This window comes from Anomaloglossus baeobatrachus, chromosome 1 (genome assembly GCF_048569485.1).
Source record: "Anomaloglossus baeobatrachus isolate aAnoBae1 chromosome 1, aAnoBae1.hap1, whole genome shotgun sequence".
Lineage (NCBI taxonomy): Eukaryota > Metazoa > Chordata > Amphibia > Anura > Aromobatidae > Anomaloglossus > Anomaloglossus baeobatrachus.
The window spans coordinates 406,917,499-406,933,960 of record NC_134353.1 but is presented as its reverse complement, the minus strand read 5'-3'; positions in this window follow the sequence as shown (position 1 = coordinate 406,933,960).

The following is a 16,462-nucleotide window of genomic DNA, read 5'->3' as shown; positions in this document are numbered from 1 at the left end:
AAAAAGCCCTAAGACCACACAGTGCTTCCCCACTACATCAGGTACTCTTGTGCCAAACGCTTTAAACCAGTGTTTCTCAACTCCAGTCCTCAAGACCCACCAACAGATCATGTTTTCAGGTTTTCCTCAATATTAGACAGTAAATAATTCCATCACTTGTGTAACATTAAGGAAATCCTGAAAACCTGATGGAGAAAAACCTGAAAACATGATCTGTTGGTGGGTCTTGAGGACTGGAGTTGAGAAACACTGCTTTAAATAAAACTGCATATATAATGGGGAAAAAACAAAATCACAGAACAAATGGAATTCAAAAGTGCAATTAATCAAAATCAGAACAGGGAGAAACTCCCTTTCTTGCTGAAGGAACTGCCCTCTTAAAAATAGCAAAGAGCCAGATCCTCACATACAAGAAAATAAACACAGAACAAAATGGAAACAAAAACACAAACACCCATAGGTGCAAAACCAGCAATTTGTCAAAGAAAACCAGGAGACTTATCTGGAGTGAATTCTGGCGCAGGATAAATAGAGGAAACTGAAGGACAAACTTCAAGTCATCTTCAGACGCAGAAGGAACATTTATCACCGGCGGCAGCTAAGGCTAGTTTCACACTTGCGTTGAACGGCATCCGTTGCATTGCGTTGTGTGACGGATATAATGGCAGAACGGATGCAACGGATCGTACAAAACAACGGAAAGCTTTTTTTTTTTTTTTCCTTCTTCACTGTTCTACCGGCCGCAGACTATTGTGAATGATCAGCTGATCACCCGGCTTCCGGGCGCTCAGCTGATCGCTCTCAAAAGCCGGCTGCCGTGCGATCAGCTGATCGCTCTCAAAAGCTGGCTGCTGGGCGCTCAGCTGAGCGCTCTCAAATGCCAGTTGCTGGGCGCTCAGCTGGGCGCTCTCAAAAGCCAGTTGCCCGGGTTCTCAGCTGGGCGCTCTCAAAAGCCGGCTGCTGGGTGCTCAGCTGATCGCTCTCAAAAGCCGGCTGCCGGGCGCTCAGCTGATCGCTCTCAAAAGCCGGCTGCTGGGCGATCAGCTGAGCGCTCTCAAAAGCCAGCTGCCGGGCGCTCAGCTGAACGTTCGGCCACCAAGGGACAAAAAAAAGTTTCTGTGATTAAAAAAAAAAAAAAGATGAGCATACGCAGTGAAAAATAAAGGATTCCGCCGCTCAAAAAATGTTACATGCTGCGTTCCTTCCGCCCGGCGGAAGCAATGCAGCGTCGGCCAGTGGAAGCAATGCAGGTACTTTTGGCACAATCCGTCATTCATACAAGTCTATGGGAAACAGTGGAATCCGTTAACAGATTCCGTTGTTTTCCAAAAGGGCGGATTGTGCCAGAAGGTAATTAACGCAAGTGTGAAAGTACCGTAAGCAAAAACTGCTCTCCTATATACATCAGGCTGGTCAGCAATAGGACTTCCTGGATTCCCAATTAATAATAAAACCAGTTTGAGTCACAGATTCAGCACAGCTTCATTACCATTCCTTATAACTGAATAGGATAACTGAAGTGAGCACTAATATATATATATGAGTGCAAGCCAAAAATACATACTATATATAAGAATAAGGCTGCACATCAAACTTAGATAATGGTATAATGCCTCAAGCATATGGAAAAATATTGGAATATACAATGAAAAATGCTACTTGCTAATTTGAACATGTGAATAATGAATTGCATACCTGCTATGAATATTAGGAAAAAGGAGATATTTAGCAATCGCATTGATCAATGTAACTGAGCCCCAAAACCTCGTCAAGGTATATCTCTATATTGGGGTCCCTAGCTCTGTGACCCTAACTGTGTGTTATCTCATTGCAATTAAAAACTGCTATGGGTGGAGAGGGGTAACTAAGGACTTACTTATATAGGAGATGGAAAAAACATGGCCGAAAGGGGCGGAGCTGTGTTCACATTCAGAAAAAAAAAAAAAAACTACATATAACTGAATAGGATAACTGAAGTGAGCACTAATATATATATATGAGTGCAAGCCAAAAATACATACTATATATAAGAATAAGGCTGCACATCAAACTTAGATAATGGTATAATGCCTCAAGCATATGGAAAAATATTGGAATATACAATGAAAAATGCTACTTGCTAATTTGAACATGTGAATAATGAATTGCATACCTGCTATGAATATTAGGAAAAAGGAGATATTTAGCAATCGCATTGATCAATGTAACTGAGCCCCAAAACCTCGTCAAGGTATATCTCTATATTGGGGTCCCTAGCTCTGTGACCCTAACTGTGTGTCATCTCATTGCAATTAAAAACTGCTATGGGTGGAGAGGGGTAACTAAGGACTTACTTATATAGGAGATGGAAAAAACATGGCCGAAAGGGGCGGAGCTGTGTTCACATTCAGAAAAAAAAAAAAAAAAAAATTACATATAACTGAATAGGATAACTGAAGTGAGCACTAATATATATATATGAGTGCAAGCCAAAAATACATACTATATATAAGAATAAGGCTGCACATCAAACTTAGATAATGGTATAATGCCTCAAGCATATGGAAAAATATTGGAATAAACAATGAAAAATGCTACTTGCTAATTTGAACATGTGAATAATGAATTGCATACCTGCTATGAATATTAGGAAAAAGGAGATATTTAGCAATCGCATTGATCAATGTAACTGAGCCCCAAAACCTCGTCAAGGTATATCTCTATATTGGGGTCCCTAGCTCTGTGACCCTAACTGTGTGTCATCTCATTGCAATTAAAAACTGCTATGGGTGGAGAGGGGTAACTAAGGACTTACTTATATAGGAGATGGAAAAAACATGGCCGAAAGGGGCGGAGCTGTGTTCACATTCAGAAAAAAAAAAAAAAAAACTACATATAACTGAATAGGATAACTGAAGTGAGCACTAATATATATATATGAGTGCAAGCCAAAAATACATACTATATATAAGAATAAGGCTGCACATCAAACTTAGATAATGGTATAATGCCTCAAGCATATGGAAAAATATTGGAATATACAATGAAAAATGCTACTTGCTAATTTGAACATGTGAATAATGAATTGCATACCTGCTATGAATATTAGGAAAAAGGAGATATTTAGCAATCGCATTGATCAATGTAACTGAGCCCCAAAACCTCGTCAAGGTATATCTCTATATTGGGGTCCCTAGCTCTGTGACCCTAACTGTGTGTCATCTCATTGCAATTAAAAACTGCTATGGGTGGAGAGGGGTAACTAAGGACTTACTTATATAGGAGATGGAAAAAACATGGCCGAAAGGGGCGGAGCTGTGTTCACATTCAGAAAAAAAAAAAAAAACTACATATAACTGAATAGGATAACTGAAGTGAGCACTAATATATATATATGAGTGCAAGCCAAAAATACATACTATATATAAGAATAAGGCTGCACATCAAACTTAGATAATGGTATAATGCCTCAAGCATATGGAAAAATATTGGAATATACAATGAAAAATGCTACTTGCTAATTTGAACATGTGAATAATGAATTGCATACCTGCTATGAATATTAGGAAAAAGGAGATATTTAGCAATCGCATTGATCAATGTAACTGAGCCCCAAAACCTCGTCAAGGTATATCTCTATATTGGGGTCCCTAGCTCTGTGACCCTAACTGTGTGTCATCTCATTGGCTCTCAAAAGCCAGTTGCCCGGGTTCTCAGCTGGGCGCTCTCAAAAGCCGGCTGCTGGGTGCTCAGCTGATCGCTCTCAAAAGCCGGCTGCCGGGCGCTCAGCTGATCGCTCTCAAAAGCCGGCTGCTGGGCGATCAGCTGAGCGCTCTCAAAAGCCAGCTGCCGGGCGCTCAGCTGAACGTTCGGCCACCAAGGGACAAAAAAAAGTTTCTGTGATTAAAAAAAAAAAAAAGATGAGCATGCGCAGTGAAAAATAAAGGATTCCGCCGCTCAAAAAATGTTACATGCTGCGTTCCTTCCGCCCGGCGGAAGCAATGCAGCGTCGGCCAGTGGAAGCAATGCAGGTACTTTTGGCACAATCCGTCATTCATACAAGTCTATGGGAAACAGTGGAATCCGTTAACAGATTCCGTTGTTTTCCAAAAGGGCGGATTGTGCCAGAAGGTAATTAACGCAAGTGTGAAAGTACCGTAAGCAAAAACTGCTCTCCTATATACATCAGGCTGGTCAGCAATAGGACTTCCTGGATTCCCAATTAATAATAAAACCAGTTTGAGTCACAGATTCAGCACAGCTTCATTACCATTCCTGGCCACCAGAGGGAGACCCAAGCCAGCACCCACTCGGATAACATTCGCAACAGAGCCCCAACCAAGTATTTAGTGCACTTACTGTACATACCTTTCAGTGGGCCAACTTTTCTGAGTTTAAAATAATTTTTTAAGTTGGTCTTATATAATATTCAAATTTTCTGAGATGATGACTTTTGGGTTTTCAGTGGCTGTAAGCAATGATCATAAACATTAACAGAAATCAACACTTGAAATAGATCACTCTGTATGTAATGACTCTATATAATATGTGTTTCCCTTTTTGTATTGAATTACTGAAATAAATTTACTTTTGGATGATATTCTAATTTATTGAGATGCACTTGTATATTGCATTACATGAGACCTCTCAGATTACACTCACAGAACGCTTGTCAGTGTAATCTGGCCTAACAGGCCACCATATATGACACACCAGGTGGTCATTGTTTGACCTCATGGTACCATGACAACCATTACCCCACCGTGATTTCTTCACAGGGGGGGGGTGGAGGTCAAAGTGGGAGCGCAGTCCCACCACAATCTTCTAAATGTCGCAGATCCAAAAAAAGAATAGCTCTTTGGTCACCATTTCTTGAGACCCGTAACGTTCTCATTTTTTAGGAACTGGAATTCAGTGATGGTTTATTTTTTGGGTCCTGAACAGGCGTTTTTAATTACACCATTTTTGCATTGATGAGACGTTTTGATCGCCTCTTATTGCATTTTAATTCAATGTTGCGCCAACCAAAAAATGTAATTTTGCCATTTTGAATTTTTTTATCGCTATGCTGTGTACCAATCAGATTAATTGATTTTATATTTTGATAGATCGGGCATTTCTGAAACGCGAAACTAAATATGTATATATTTTTAACTGCAGTATCACTCTGATCAGCAGAAATGTTCATCTCCTGTGAGTGTTGGCGCTCTATCGGCTCTCACAGGAAGTGAATCATGGTGGTGTCAGGGGTCCCCGTGCTACCATGACAACACCATAGTTCCCTTTAATCGCATCAAGGGGCCGTCGATGGCTGCAGATAATAGAGCGATCTCCACCACTGCCATTTAAATTGTGCTGTCAGATTTTGACAGCGCAATTTAAGTGGTTTGCAGGCGTGGGCGGATCTCAGATCGACCCGCACATGTTAGCCACATATATCTGCTAATCAGATCAGCAGACATGTGCCGAAATTAATGTAGGCTCACCGCCAGAGCCTTTGGTAACCGAGGGAAGGCGATGTTGGACTTATATATGTCCAAGGTCGTGGAAAGGTTAAAGTACCACCAAAACTCAAACATGCTAAAAAAAAATACTAAAAACACCCAAAGACATGCACATAATATTGCACATATAAATGAGTTGGTCACCATGATGGATAAATGGAAAAATACAATAGCAGAAATTGAATTAACAAAAAAAATTAGCATTTGTCTAATATTGCAATGACCAGGGTTGACAAAGGAAAAAATAGAACTCTTTCTGCTGTTGCTATCCACTTTCTAAGCCAGCATCAGGGACACCCCTGTGGCTTGCAGGTTACAGTTGTGGATCATGTGAAATCTTACATTAGAAGTGACGATATTTCCAAGGCTCTATTACGTCATGAGTCCCGGTGGATCCAAAACTTAAATAGCATGCCCCTAATGGTATCAATGGAGAATTCATTTACTGATTATTATAAGATTATATAGTTTTGGGGGTTTTTTGTCTTACAGTCTTCCCATCATCTACAGTGACACCAATAACTATTCATCTTTTAAGCAGATAAAGGGATAATAGTGACCCTAAAAACTATCCTAGAAAAGGAGAAGTCCAAGAACCACAAGAATTCAAGTTGTTTTTTACTATTGCTTTTTTTTTCAGCTGGAACCACTATCATAGCGGCCCTTATTTATGTTTTTTTCTTGATTTTTTTAGTTTCATTTATTATGTAGGATGGTATATTGCATTAATATTTTGCTAATGATGATATATTTGATTTTTTATTGGATATCTAACGACATTATTATCTACTTGATTTTTCAGTATATTATCCATTCAGGGAACATGCATGCACTCATCTTTTACCAATCCATAATTCTGTGCACCTGGGACCCATGGAAGCACACCAGCATGAAACGGCCATTGTCCTCCGAAGTGCCAGCATCTGGTCTCGGACCCGCTCACCTTTTATGCATTTATAATAAAGCAAGGACTTATACACAACAGCGTGTGCCACGATTCTACCTTCTCTTAGGATGATCTTCGCTGGACTGGTTCCTTTCTGGTGAGCACCGCTGTACAGAGCCTCGGTAGTTATTTTCGCTCCTCCTGTCCCCCACAGTATTGAATCAGGTTACCCAACGGTGCGGTACCACATCTGTTTTCCTTGTTATGCCTCAATGTGTTTTTTCCCTGTCACATACACATTTTATTAAGGTCTATCCTAGGGAAGCCCTGTGTGTGTGTGTGTGTGTGTGTGTGCGTGCGTGCGTGCGTGCGTGCGTGCGTGCGTGCGTGTGTGTAGGTAGTACTTGCTGGATGGTGTTCAGAGCCCCCTATCCTGGGGCATGTGAGCACATTGCATCTCTGGCTTGTCATTTTCTGAGCAAGCACTGTGGTTGGCTACTTTTTCTGACGCATACTCTGTGTGCTCTGGTTTACTTCTTGCTGTGATTGTTAGAGCAAACGCTGTGCACCATCCATTATTGCATGTACCGTATTGATGTACTTTACACCGTGTACGTGTGGCGCCCCTGAGGCTTCAGTCGCCACAGAGGTACTGCACCTCAGCCAGAGGTGTGGTATCTCATCCTGGGTAAGGGAGAGGTCATCCACCGCTATGCACACAAAACGCACAACACCCTCAATTGGCTGCTCCTCACTGGGTCAGGGTTAGGGCTTGGTGTCACTAAAGCTGTGTATAGCCACCACTGGTGGTGGCACCTCCCTCCCCCTAATCCGACCTATCCTTGGGGTGGAGTCTAGTTAGTGAGAGGACAGAGTAGGGCATCAGGGAGTCGAGAAGGAGCAGTGGAGCAGTGAAGACATGTGCTCTGGAGCTGGTGCAGCTCGACCCAGGCACAGGAGAGAAGGGGCCCTAGAGCCTCAGAGAGTGTGCCATACCACCGTGGTCTCATTCTACATACAACACATTGGAGTAGAGGGACTTGGCCGCAGATGAGGATTCGGTCCCTAGACTAGAGGAGAAGAACCAACATGCTCATCTAGTAAAACCGAAGACCTAGGTCACTTCAAGGGCCGAAGCAAAACCTGCACACAAATCTGCTGGAAGGTGACCACATAGGTCCAAGGGATAGAGCTTCAAGCCACCCGACAGGGTCTGTGGGCTGTGTGGGAAGGCGCGGGACAGGCAGGAGAGAACTTATAGCAGAAAGACGACCAGGGAAGGAAGATTAGAAAGGTGCACCGGTCTTGACCTCCGAACTACCTGGGATTGACTGGAGCCCATCACAGTGGAACCCAGCACTCCAAAGGCTGCAGGTGTTCCACACGCAGAGTTCAGCACCTCTGCCTCTAGCCTCTCAGCAGTCCAGGTCCCCGGGTGACCTGGGGCACTGGCGCGATCCCCTGGAGCAGACATGTTGCTGGATACAGTCCTGGAGGCATTCTGGTGCAGGGCCTTCGGGCTCCCTGTTTCCGGTTTTGTTTTACATTCCGGATACTCCCAGGGTGCAGGGCTTTCTTTTCGTGCCTTTTGGTCTGCTTTGGCGCAGTTATTTTTCACAGCAAAATGGCGGCAGTTTTTCAACCAATAAAGTTCAGTCCATAACAGAGAGTTTTTAATACACAAGTCATCCGGTTCAGCTGGGTCCAGTTCAATCCTGTTCGTGACGCCAGGAAAAAGGGTTGTAGCACCCAGGAATATGGGGAGCTCGGTTCCGGGCAGTACAGGTTTTGGGGAAGTCACGGTGTTGGCCGTTACCCGATTTTGTGCCCTGGGCCCTTTTGTAATGGGGATATTTACAGGGGAGAATAAGATAATGTTCACATGTGACGCCACTTGCGATGTTGCGGCTAAGTGTAGGGAGCCGCCATTGCAGAATGTCTCTACTAGGGCTGGTGGTATTGGCAGCTAGAATGGTAGACCCTCCGCAAGTAGGGTTTTGCCCCAGAGGGTATATGGTGCAGTGGGCGTTGGAAGAAGGTAGCCTACACAGGTGTTCAGTGCAACTGGTTTACTCACTGCTGGTAGATGTTGACTGGTTGCCCGAGACCAGCTGGTTTCACCTCCAGGTCCCCTTCGTCCCAGTGCTAGTTTGGTACTCTGGTACCTTCTTCCCTTGCACCTGTCTCTGGTAAATGAGTCCCCATGGTATGGAAAAACTGGGGGTCCCCGTTCTGTGGTTTGTCCACTTCTGTCCGCCTGACGGTAGTGTGAACCCTCTGGGGTTGGAGTCTCTGGTCCTGTCCCCGGTTCTCCCGTTGCTACTGAGTTTTCGGAATTTAGGATCAGCAAGGTCCTTGATGGTACCCTTGCTGTGCAGATGTTAACAGGTCAGCCTGGAGCTCTTTCCTGTCTTAGGGTCCTGTACCCCATCAGTGCATAGTTCCGGGAGTACTCCACCATACTCCACCGGCAACCACTTCTCCTAGGTACCAGGTCACCGTTAACCCACCACAGACCGTCTCCTCTGTCAACTCTCTACTTTCCACCCGACTGACAACTATCTACTCTCTCACTGTCTCTCGCCACAGTCCGCCCCTCCAACCTGGTCAACTAGTGGACTGGATTGGCTCCACCTCTAGGCGGCCATCCATTGGTCCCACCCTAGCTGGGTACCATTGTATGGGGGATTGTTGGGGGAAACTGAGATTACCTGGGTTTTTGTTAGTACCGGCACTGGGGTTCTGGGTCCCTAAGTGGGTAGGCCCTGCATCCTTGTGGGGATGCAGAACCTTGTAGCACCCTGATGGTTTCTAGGGCACTACAGTAACAGCTCCCTGTCCTGTCTCTGGCTGATTATTCCCTGCTGCGCCATCCTTACCTCAACATCCCCAGGATCCAGCCCTAGTTGGGGTGGCGAGGGGAGAACCCTCTAGCACTGCACATCACCACCTAACTCCTGGAGACCTTCAGCAGTGCCCGGCCATACCAAAGCCAAACATCCCAACTGGCATTATAAACTCTTTATTTATTTTATTATTTTTCTCTTCCTTTTTAATAATATCTTTAACCCCCATGACAAAAGCCTATGCCATATCGCCACTTGGACCTGACGCGCCCACGTGGTCGGGGGCTACTCATTAGCAGACCACAGTTCTTCTACTGGGTCTCCACGGTGGCCTTGCCCGGTTCCATGACCCCGGCGGTGTCAATAAAAACGGGGATGTGGATGATGGGAGTAGTTGTTCGTGACACCACCTGTGGTGTGCAGCCAGTTACTAGCCGCCGCTGCAGGACTTCTTCTCTGGGGCGGATGACTACGCAGTTTGGATGGTACAGCTCTCCACAGGCAGAGCTCAGGCCCCAGGGAGGATGATGGTGGTAGCAGTTGCCTATGGCGCAGGGGTGCGAGGTTGCGCACGCCAGTAGTGATAGGATGACACAGAGGGTGCAGTTCAAGTTCTTTTACTCACTGGAAACACACTGCCGTTGGAATGCTGGGCTACGCTGTGATGGGCTTCAGCCGATCCTGGATACTTTGGAGGTCGAGGCCGGTGTTTTCTTTCTGTGCGTCACCTTTCGACAGTTTCCCTCCACCCCAGCTATTGGGCAGTGGAACGGGTCACGGGTGCCTTCTGCACTCCCCGTGAACCCTGGGATTCCCCTTCTTTCCTAAGAACCCGAGTCGAGCCTCTGGCTCCAGACCACGGACCCCGAACTATTCGTGTCTGTGCTTGCTTGTTCCTAATTGCGTCCTCATTCGGACGCTGTCCATTGCTAACTGACTTGTGTGTGAGATGGCTCCTAACTTCCCCTGTTGGTGCCCCGCCTCCCTGGTTCCTAGACTAGTGGGCAAGAGGTCCCATACCTCATGATGGCCACCCCAGTACCTTACCTTAGCCTAGTCTTAGTGGAAGAGCTCCCATGTTTATTTGTTGGAAGAGTGTATTGGCTGTGGTTAGCGGCGTCGACCTCCTTCGAATCCATGAAGAACACTGCTCCTTAGGTGAATTGCAGTGCCCTGTGGCACTTGAAGCCTCAGGGGCACTACAGACCCACCACTGAGACATCAGAGGTCTACCGGGGGCGCAACATATATATACACACTGTATATACATATATATTTGTACACTCAGTCCGTGAGAAAGCCACTTTTGGCGATACGCGTAGTGCCCATTCCACCTTTTTCTTAGCACCAAGCTCATTTAGGATAAGTATTTTGCTGTTTGCTCCATTTAGTATTGTTTTGGCTTTGTCAGTCTCCTACACCATCCTTCATATCTCTGCACTTCTATTTATGTGCTCCGATTTTAAGGGTATATTATACAACACATAGCAGATATTTTTGTATTTTTCCAGTGATATATGAAGGTATATTGTTACTCTATGCTACTCTTTTGGTGGTAGTAGCAGCAGCTTTATTATTTTTTTAAAGTATATTATTTTTTTTATATGACTTATTTTCTGGATATATTTTTTTGCTAATTCATTTTTGCTATTATATTTTTGCATTTATCCATCGTTGCACATTTATTTGTGCTATATTGTGTGCATGTCATTGGGTGTTTTTAGTATGTGTTTTTGTCATGTATGAGTTTTACTGTTTTTTTAATTGATAAAATGATATATTTTATGGTGATCCCGCTCTTATGGCACATTCTTTTCTTGATGCCCGGCCATACTATATATAACATTCTATGAGTTACCTTGTACAACTGCATTAACTATCTACTAATTAATTGTATTATTCATTTTGTAAAAATAATTTACATTTCTAAGGGACATTTTGTTTACTCATTTTAGATTTATGCGCTTATGCTCTGGGTTATTGTTGAACTTATTAAATTAATATTATATCAAGATCTACTATATAAGCCTTCCTGCCCCATGACCTGTACTTTATCTATCAATACAAAACTTGTATTTTGACTTATACTATACACCTGTAAACTCAAGAAGATTGGCAACTTATATATTAATATCCGTGATAAAAGACATACAGAACAAGTCTTCATCGGACATTGTGAATAAACAATAAACGCTATTTTGCCATCAGACATTCCTCAGAGAGGAGCAGCTATGCCTGCGGGGAACACCTTGTATATAAACTCCATGTGTCCTCTGTAGACCTGCCATAATTGATAACCTGACAAGGTGCCTAGAACCTGTCAACATGTTTTGTTACTGATGACTATTAATTATACTTATAGTTCCCAGTTTGGTAAGGAATCATAAAGGCAAACCTTTGTATAATCCATTTCTACCTGTGCTTTGTCATATTTGTACGTTTGCTATAACCTTTTAAATGGGCGTATTCAACACTGTATTTGGCTCTCAAAAGTGTAGGGTGATATAGAGAGCACGAGTCCTAATTTACATACAGTACATAGGAACAACAATGTGTGCTAATTAAAGCAATACATATAAAAACAGTCGCAGCACCATAAAAAGAAAAATATTTATCAATATAGTGCTGAGATATACAAATATGGACACAAATTCTACATAAAAAATTGTGCTCTGTGAGTCAAACATAGAAATTTAGAAATCTTTATTATCCAATTGCAATATAGAAAAAAAAAGAAAAGTCATTTAAAACATGGAGAACCCCTACATAGCACCAATAGCAAAGTAGCAGGTAATATCAATGTACACAATATATACAGTGTGTATATATATATATATATATATATATATATATAGATGGATATAAGGAAAGAACTTTTTCTACTCATATATATATATACACACACATACAGTGTGTGTGTATATATATATATGTATATATATATATCTATATATATAATTGCCTTATTCTGTCTGTCTGTCTGTCTGTCTGTCTATCTGTCTGTCTGTCTGTCATGCTCCAAAATTGTGTCCTTACGGTGACACAAAGCTGATTGGCCGCTGGGCTCGCCATGGCCCCGCCCCCCCACACGGATTGGCCGCTCGCCCAGGCTGCGCCCCCACACGGATTGGCCAGCCGCTCGCCCAGGCTCCGCCCCCCCCACAGATTGGCCTCTCGCCCCGGCACCCTGCAGGCATTGGCAATTCGGCCACGCCACGCCCCGCCCCCCTCACGCAATGCACGTTAGCTCTGGCCCCACCCCCTCCCTCCTCCCGCGCATTTCTCGAACTGACACGGCTGTCACGGAGGTGAGTACGGTACTCCCTGCCCACCCCCCCCCCCTCCCCCCCCTCCCCCCCGCCCCCGCCCCCGCCCCCGCTCGCACAGGACTGGTGTGGATACGTTGCTAACCATGCTCGCATGGTTACAAGCGCTGTCACGGAGGTGAGTACTGTACTCCCTCCCCCCCCTCCCCCCCCCGGCCCCCGCTCGCACGGCAGTGGTGGGAGTGGTGTGGATACGTTGGTATCAAGCCCATCAAGGTCCTGCTGCGCCAGAAGATCCACACGCACACACACAAACATACACACACATCAGATCACACTCACTCTCACTCTTACACACACCTCACACACACCTCACATCGCATCCACATACTCACAACATCCTGGGATATCGCTTGCTTCTCGGCGGCGAAAATGTGCTGTTGTGATCTTCCAGGACCTGACGGAGGATCACATGGCCAGAAGCATGTGATATCCCCGGATGTTGTGAGTATCAGCGCGTAAGTGCGATATCGTCAGTGTCTGTGTGTGTGAGTGGATGCGATCGGGTGTGTGTGAGTGGATGCGATCGGGTGTGTGTGAGTGGATGCGATCGGGTGTGTGTGAGTGTATGCGATCGGGTGTGTGTGAGTGTATGCGATCGGGTGTGTGTGAGTGGATGCGATCGGGTGTGTGTGAGTGGATGCGATCGGGTGTGTGTGTGAGTGGATGCGATCGGGTGTGTGTGTGAGTGGATGCGATCGGGTGTGTGTGTGAGTGGATGCGATCGGGTGTGTGTGTGAGTGGATGCGATCGGGTGTGTGAGTGTCGGCAGAGGACCAGGCCGTGCTGGAGGAGGCTGGGAGCAGAGAGGCTGATCATGGGGAAGAGGGGAATGCTGATGCTGAAGGAGGCTGGGATGGGAAGGCTGGGAGGAAGGAGGCTGGGACGAGAGAGGCTGATCCTCAGGAAGGCTGAGGAGGGGAGGCTGATGCTGAGGGAGGCTGGAAGGAGAGAGGCTGAGCAAACGTGCTCCATCCGCCATACTGCGCACTCCCCATCGTGCTGCATCCCCCATGCTGCGCACTCCCAAACGTGGTCCATCCGCCATGCTGCGCACTCCCAAACGTGGTCCATCCGCCATACTGCGCACTCCCCATCGTGCTGCATCCCCCATGCTGCGCACTCCCAAACGTGGTCCATCTGCCATGCTGCGCACTCCCAAACGTGGTCCATCCGCCATGCTGCGCACTCCCAAACGTGCTCCATCCGCCATGCTGCGCACTCCCAAACGTGCTCCATCCGCCATACTGCGCACTGGAGCACGTTTGGGAGTGCGCAGCATGGCGGATGGAGCACGTTTGAGAATGCGCAGCATGGCGGATGGCGCACGTTTGGGAGTGCGCAGCATGGCGGATGGAGCACGTTTAGGAGTGTGCAGCATGCCGGATGGTGCACGATCGGGAGTGCGCAGTATGGCGGATGGAGCACGTTTGGGAGTGCGCAGCATGGCGGATGGAGCACGTTTGAGAATGCGCAGCATGGCGGATGGAGCACGTTTGGGAGTGCGCAGCATGGCGGATGGAGCACGTTTAGGAGTGCGCAGCATGCCGGATGGTGCACGATCGGGAGTGCGCAGTATGGCGGATGGAGCACGTTTGGGAGTGCGCAGCATGGCGGATGGAGCACGTTTAGAAGTGCGCAGCATGGCGGATGGACCACGTTTGGGAGTGCGCAGCATGGCGGATGGAGCACGTTTAGGAGTGCGCAGCATGGCGGATGGAGCACGTTTGCAAGTGCGCAGCATGGCGGGTGGAGCACGATGGGAGGTGCACACCTCCCCCCAACACACACACACACGCGCACTGCACAACACACACACACTAGGAATCACAAACAACGCCCTACACAGACACCCACACAGACAACGCTGCACACACAAATATACGCACATACTGCACAACACACACATTGCTCAAAACATACCTCCCCCCAAAACACACCACACCCACACAAACCGCACAACACACACACACACACACAACGCTACAGACACACAGCGCTCCACAAACAACGCAACACACGCAACACACATACAACACCGCTCTCACCCCCCGCGACACTCAGAACATGTACAGCGCCCTACACAAACACTTAGTAACTACACACAACAACATCTATATATATATATAACAAAAATCATACATGAACTACACAATACGTAAATTCTAGAATACCCGATGCGTAGAATCGGGCCACCTTCTAGTATATATATATATATATAAATATATATATATATATATATATAAAATCACAAATCCAGGACAGTAACCCCCAGAATATCTAACAAAAAGACTGATAGCACATCCTACCTTTCTAATGTGAACAGGTGCAAACTTAACATGAAACATAGAAACATAAAGGACAAAGCTGCACTCTGTAGTGCTAAGATATGTGAAAAAATGAATATGGGAATACAGACATGCAATACTGCTATGAAAAAATTGAGATACTTAGCACACAAAAATGGCCAGTTTTATGTGAACACAACAGTAGAGATGAGCGAACCGGTCCCGGTTCGGCATGAGTTCGGTTCGCCGAATGGAGGTCTCGTTCGAGTTCGGTTCGTCGAACGTTCGACGAACCGAACTCGAACCGCATAGGAAACAATGGCAGGCAATCACAAACACAGAAAAACACCTAGAACACACCCTCAAAGGTGTCAAAAAGGTGACAAACAACTCACAACACAACACAAACACATGGAAAAGTGACAAGGACATATACTAATGCAAAAAAAAAAGAACTGGACAAGGAAAAAGAGGAGACACAGATATAGGCATGGCACGCCCTTCTAAAATCATGTAAAACACCGCAAGGTGACTCCAAGCGGAGTCTCCCTTTTTTCCAAAAATTGGGCCCCACACACACCCACCCCTTCAGTGGCAGCACTTGTGCCCCAGTTGTACACTTCACAGCTAGATTTGCATCAAGCACATTCAACAATACGCCATACTTAACCGTCCCCAGGATGACACCGGGGTAGGTAGCAAAGTCTCTCCTGATCCCAGCTCTGTTCATCTTGGATCATTTTTAAAAACAATGTAAGCAAGGGTTACTCCAAGCGGAGTCTCCCTTTTTTTCCAAAAATTGGGCCACACAGACACTAACCCCTTCAGTGGCAGCACTTGTGCCCTAGTTGTACACTTCACAGTTAGATTTGCATCAAGCACATTCAAAAATACGCCATACTTAACCGTCCCCAGGATGACCCCGGGTTAGGTAGCAAAGTCTTTGCTGAACCATGACTTGTTCATCTTGGCTCCTTTTAAAAAACACAGCAAGCAAGGGTTACTCCAAGCGGAGTCTCCTTTTTTTTTCCAAAAATTGGGCCCCACACACACCCACCCATTCAGTGGCAGCACTTTTGCCCTAGTTGTACACTTCACAGCTAGATTTGCATCAAGCACATTCAAAAATACGCCATACTTAACCGTCCCCAGGATGACACCGGGCTAGGTAGCAAAGTCTTTCCTGATCCCAGCTCTGTTCATCTTGGATCATTTTTAAAAACAATGTAAGCAAGGGTTACTCCAAGTGGAGTCTCCCTTTTTTTTCCAAAAATTGGGCCACACAGACACTAACCCCTTCAGTGGCAGCACTTGTGCCCTAGTTGTACACTTCACAGCTAGATTTGCATCAAGCACATTCAAAAATACGCCATACTTAACCGTCCCCAGGATGACCCCGGGTTAGGTAGCAAAGTCTTTGCTGAACCATGACTTGTTCATCTTGGATCATTTTTAAAAAACACAGCAAGCAAGGGTTACTCCAAGCGGAGTCTCCCTTTTTTCCAAAAATTGGGCCACACACACACTCACCACTTCAGTGGCAGCACTTGTGCCCTAGTTGTACACTTCACATCTAGATTTGCATCAAGCACATTCAAAAATACGCCATACTTAACCGTCCCCAGGATGACAC